We start from the raw sequence: 6,000 nt of genomic DNA on the forward strand, positions 1-6,000 counted from the left end.
GGAGCCTGTACTAGAACTCACTCTGTAGACCAGGCTAGCCTCGAACTCAACAGAGATCTATCTCTGCCTTCCAAGTCCTGAGATTAAAAGCATTCGCCACCACCGCCCAGCAAGTTCTTTCTTTTAATACTTTATATTTTATTTTCCTATTTCCTCCACTGTTTCTGTGAAAAGCTAGCCACTATCTGCCGTATTTAGTGTACATAGTTATATAAAATTATACTTAAAAAAATGGTGTAGGCCAGCCTGGAATTTGCGCTAATCCTGCAGCAGCCTCCTGAGTGCTGAGGTGACAGATGTGAATCACCAAGCCTAGCCCCAGCAGTCCCTCAAAGTCAGGAGGGCTTTGGTTTATATTGGGCCACCTCAGAGCATTTGCAACACTAGGCTGCTGATTCCAATACTGTGGCCACCTGCTAGGGAGACATGCAGTGTTTATCCGCAAGTTTCATGCATACCAAACAACAAGGCATTGGTAAATAAAAGAGCACATTACTGGGCCTTGTGACCCAATCCATATGACTGAAGTTGCTTCCCACACTCACATTCAGTGGCATCCAACAGAGTCTCAACCAAAACCTTGAAGGCCCTGAAGTGGTCTAACTGAAGCTCAGGGCCTGTGGGTTTGGTATTGTAGATACAAGTCTGCTTGGGCAAGCCAAGGACTCACCCACAGATGCAGATGCCTGAAAATGACATTTTACTGACTTTAACAAACCTGGTTAAGTCAGTAAAAAATTTTTACTAATATATTTCTTGTAGATGGCCATCATATGCACATCAGGAAATGTCATTCCCTAAACCTAAAAAGAGCCAAGACATCTGGACGTTTCCTTCCTACCAGTTCTTAGAGACAACATCTTAAAAAAAAAAAAAAAAAAAAAAAACTTATTTATTTATGTATTTTTTTCTATATGCATTGGTGTGTTGCCTGAATGTCTGTCTGTGTGAGAGTGCTGGACCCCCCAGAATGTTACAGACAGTATTAAGCTGCCATGTGGGTGCTGGGAATATGAACCCAGGTCCTCTGGAAGAGCAGTCAGTGCTCTTAACCTCTTAACCTCTGAGCTGTCTCCCTAGCTCCTAGAGACAACATCTTCTAACTGTGGAACATTCACTTAGGATGCCAGTTGGCTAATGAAGATGGAAGGGTGGCAGGGTTGAGTTAGCCACAGCTTCTGGGGAAATCTTCTCTCTTAGCATCTTTCACTATTGTGAGAGATCATAGACTTGCTGTAGGCAGACAGATACGGGGAAAGGCCATGGCTAGGTAATAAAGGTGGAGAATTTCCAAGATGGTCAGATTCTCCCTCAACTTCCTGACTTGAGACAAAAGCCTGGCAGCTTTGGTCTCCCACCAACAGGGCTCCCCCACTGATGGATTGGCTCAAAAGTTCAAGGCTGGATCAGGACAAGGACCAGTCAACCATCTTATCTGTCTTCAAACTGATCACCCCTAAAGCAGGGGAGAAAACTCTCCAGAGGCTTTAAAACCCCCAGGCCTTGAGAAGAACCCAGAGTTTCCCCTCTGCTTTGCAGAGGGTCCCTTTCTCTGTCTGTCTGCTGTGTTCATATTTCCTCCCCCTCCCCCCAGTAAACACCTTCCTTTAAACTGTTGATTCTGTCTGTGGTGCTTGAGATTTCTCTCCTGCTTCCTGTTGCACTGCAGACCTTTCCTGTCTTTTCTTGAACTGTCAGAGAAAATGAACCCATTTCAAGACCCCCTAGACTGCTTCAGTAGACTTAAAAAAAATTCCTTAAACACATGGTACTGTCAGAGCAGATTTTGAACTCCTTTGAAACAAAGGTGACCAGTGAGCATGTACTCACACGATGCCAACTTACCAGAGCATTGTGGTACTCATGTCACCAGATCTTCGCAGCCAGCGTCTCCTCCCGTGGGGACTCTGCCACTGAGGCCAGCTGCTGTTCCACCTGGCCCACACCTCTGCTCATTTGTCTCTCTGGCTGCGATTCTCCTGGTTGTTTTTCCTTGGTCTTTCTGCAGCTTCTTGGATTTAGGAGTTGATGCCATCCCTCGGGGTTTAGAGTGAGGAAAATTCTCTCCTCGTCGGTTGGTTTCCTCTCTAGTCTTTCCCTCTCCTTCTGGGACGTTGGTCACCTTATTACAGTTCTTTGGCCTGGGAGCTGCGCACAGAAGTCAGAGGACAAATTGCTGGAGCGAGTTGACTCTTTCTCCCGTGTGGACCTGGAATCAAATTCAGCCTCTCAGGCTTGTTGACAGACGCCTATACCCACTGAGCCAGCCCACTGCCCCCTGCTTCCTTTTTATGAGCTTCCCCCACTGCAATTTGGAAACTTTATGCTTTCTTTATATACATATACATACATACATATATATAATATTTATGGCTGTTTTGCCTGACTGTGTCTGTGTACCTCATGCCCACAGAGGCCAGACAGGGTGTCAGATCCTCTGAAACTGGAGTTAGAGCCTGCTGTTGGCCACCATCTGGGTGCTGGGAATTGAACCTCAGTCCTCTGTATTCTTAACTGCTGAGCCATCTCTCCAGTTCCATTTTCTATTTTCTTTGTCCCCCGTCCCCACCCCCACCCCCCCGAGACAGGGTTTCACTGTGTAGCTTTGGAGCCTGTCCTGGAACTCACTTTGTAGACCAGGCTGGCCTCCAACTCACAGAGATCCACCTGGATCTGCCTCCCAAGTGCTGGGGTTAAAGGCATGTGCCACCATTGCCCGACTAAAGATTTATTTATTCATATATTTTATGTATATGAGTGCTCTATCTTCATGCACACCAGAAGAAGGAATCTGATCCCATTACAGATGGTTGTGAGCCACCATGTGGTTGCTGGGAATTGAACTCAGGACCTCTGGAAGAGAAGTCAAGTGCTCTTAACCACTGAGCCATCTCACCAGCCCCTCTATTTTCATTATGCAAGTTAACCCATCCTTTTTCTTCTGCTATATCTAGTTTGCAGTAAAGATTATCTAACAGGGTCTTCTTTATTATTGTTGCCTTTTTTTGTCTTGTTTGTTTTTAAGACAAAATTTTAATGGGCATGGTTACTACATGCCGGTAATCCCAGCACTCGGGCAGCAGAGGATCTCTGCATTCAAGGCCAGCCTGGTCTACAGAGTGAGTTCCAGGCCAACCAGGTCTGTTACACAGAGAAACCCTGTCTCTAAAAATTCAAATAAATAAATAAAAATAAACAGAGACAGTCTCTCAGGTTGACCTAAAACTTGATATGTAGCTACAGATGACCTTGAACTCCTGACACTCTCAATGACTAGGATTACAGGTAGGTGTCACCAAACTCCAAATTGTCTTTTTTACCAATATCTCTGCCAGGTATGGTGGCGTATATCTGTGATTCCAGTTGGGGTTGGCCTGGGTAACATAGGGAGGAGAGAACTTGTCACAAAACAAGGCAAAAAACAACCCAAAAACAAAAAACAAAGCCCCAAACCTACTACGTGAAATGCAAACTTACCTAGAGCAAGCCCTGGGAACTGTGAGGGTGCCCAGTTCTCCTAACTTACTGGGGTCGCCTTCGTGCAGGGCTTGTACTCCTGTGTGTGTGGGACCCTTCCATGACCAGAGACTAGAACACAGAATCCAGATTTGCGTGTCACCACACAGCCCAGATTTACAGTTCTCTTTTAATATTGTATATGCATTTATTTACCTATTTGTGCATGTGTGTGGGGTGGCAATCAGAAGACAACTTGTGGAAATTGGTTCTTGACTTCACCAAGTGGGTCCTGGGGATTGAACTTAGGTCATGAGACTTGGCAGCAATGTGCCTTTATCCACTGAGCCATCTCACTGACCCACAAAAATTCTTTTCAAAATTTTTATTTTATAATATTTCACTTGTAGTGGACATTGACACCATTGTTTATTATTATTATTGTTATTGTTATTGTTATTATTACTATTATTGGTTTTTCAAGACAGAGTTTCTCTGTGTTATCCCTGGCTGTCCTGTAGACCAGGCTGGCCTCCAACTCAGAGGTCTGTCCACCTCTGAATGGGATTAAAGACGTGTGCCACCATCGCCTGGCAAACACCGTTATTTTTACAGTAGTCAAACCACCTCACCTTCTCACATCTGCACAGCCACTAACAAGATTAGAGCTATTATCTTCTTTCTCTTTCTTTCTTTCTTTCTTTCTTTCTTTCTTTCTTTCTTTCTTTCTTTCTTTCTTTCTTTCTTTCTTCCTTCCTTCCTTCCTTCCTTCCTTCCTTCCTTCCTTCCTTCCTTTCTTTTGTTTTTTGAGACAGGGTTTCTCTGTGTAGCTTTGGAGTCTGAGTCTGTCCTGGAACTCACTATGTAGACCAAGCTAACCTTGAACTCACAGAGATTCACCTGCCTCTGCTTCCAGAGAGCTGGGATTAAAGGCGCGCGCCGCCACTACTCAGCTTTGTTATTTTCTTTACTGTTTGCACCTGTGACCTCCCATCAGTCAGTTCCAGAGGGCAATCTGAGAAAGTCAAGGATGGATGCTAGGGACTCCTAGAGGAATGCAGAGGGAAAATAAGGGGTTAATATTCATCATGTGACACCAAGATGAGATCTCACCCAGGCTATCATCTCAACGTAGGCATAGTCAAGACCAAGGACATTTCAGATCCTTCAGCTTCCGGTCAGCATGCCTGGAGGTGCTCAGCATGTCTAGATGTGGCGATTCAGGGCAGGGAAGGGCGCCCTGGAGTCTGATGAAGGGAAAGGAGAACTTGCAGGGAGCCTGCTTCTAGGGCTTGGGAATTGAGAGGAAAGGAAAAAGCTATGGGTAGGGTGGTACTGTGTTCTGACAGACCTTCCAGCCAACCTTGTCAAGGCCACACCAGACTGAAATGAGATAGGATCCAGAGGCCCATCAGAGGGAGGCCTTGAGTCTTCTTTGTGGATATTCTGGTTCTGGAGTGGCTAGGGGAGAGCCAAGGAGGCTTGTATCCCCTAAGGGGGTGTGCGGCATGTGGCCCAGTGGGAATGGTTGGTTTCATGGGGACTTGAGAAAGGGGCTCCCAGCTGGGAAGCAGAGCACATAAGTCTAGAAGTAAGAAAACAGCAAAACCACAGGGCCCTTCGTGACAGTGAGGCCAAGTGACACCCGGAGCTCCAGCCACCTCTGAGCAACCCAAGGACGCCCCGCTGCAGCCCTCAGCCCAGACACTAAGGAGACCAGGTGTAATCATGAGGGGATGTGTGCTGACCTGGAGGCTAGAAGAAGGAGGCAAGTCCACGGTCAAGAGGAAGCCTTTCCTTGTGGCTACATGGCCACAGCCAGCCACACTTCTCTTTGGTGCAGAGAAGCAGGAAAGGTTGAGATGAAATCGGAGGCTGATTCTGTCCATTCAGATGAAGGCTTGCAAAGAGGATTCTTTGTTAGTAAACTGCTCAGAGTTCCATACTAGGCACAGTGTGTGCCATCCTGGCCGGACAAAAGGGGCCAGTGAGGAAGACTGGCACCAATCACAGAAAAGGAGAAGCGGTGTTTGTCTGTGAATCGCAGTCTCCATGAAATGCACAGGCCAATGTCCATGTCAGAGAACTCTCTAATGTCCTGTTGTGTGAAGTCAGGTGTGGTAGCACATGCCTGTCGTCCCAGCACTAGGGAGGCCCAGATAGAAGGATTCTTGCGAACTTGAGGCCAGCCTGGGCTACAACTGTGAGTTCCAAGAAAGCCTGGGAGGGAGACTCTATTACAAAACCAGACCAAACTTCAAAGGCTATTTGTCTTCTAACCAATTAAGTAAATGCTAAAAACATGTGATCCACACTCATTTTTAATATGACTCACAGGATACAGGCCACACACATGACACAAGGCAATATGTCATGATTATAATAGCAAATCCCATGCTTTAAGGACCCTGGGCTGGTTCCAACAACAAAGAGAGCAGGCTGTTTCACCCCCAAGGCCCTACTCTTGAGAAAGAGCAGACAGCTCTTCTTCCCACAGTTCTTTCCAGAGCTATCAGACTTGAAACATTCACTGGGACACTGCAG

The sequence above is a fragment of the Peromyscus leucopus genome, chromosome 5 (assembly GCF_004664715.2).
Source record: "Peromyscus leucopus breed LL Stock chromosome 5, UCI_PerLeu_2.1, whole genome shotgun sequence".
NCBI classification, from domain to species: domain Eukaryota; kingdom Metazoa; phylum Chordata; class Mammalia; order Rodentia; family Cricetidae; genus Peromyscus; species Peromyscus leucopus.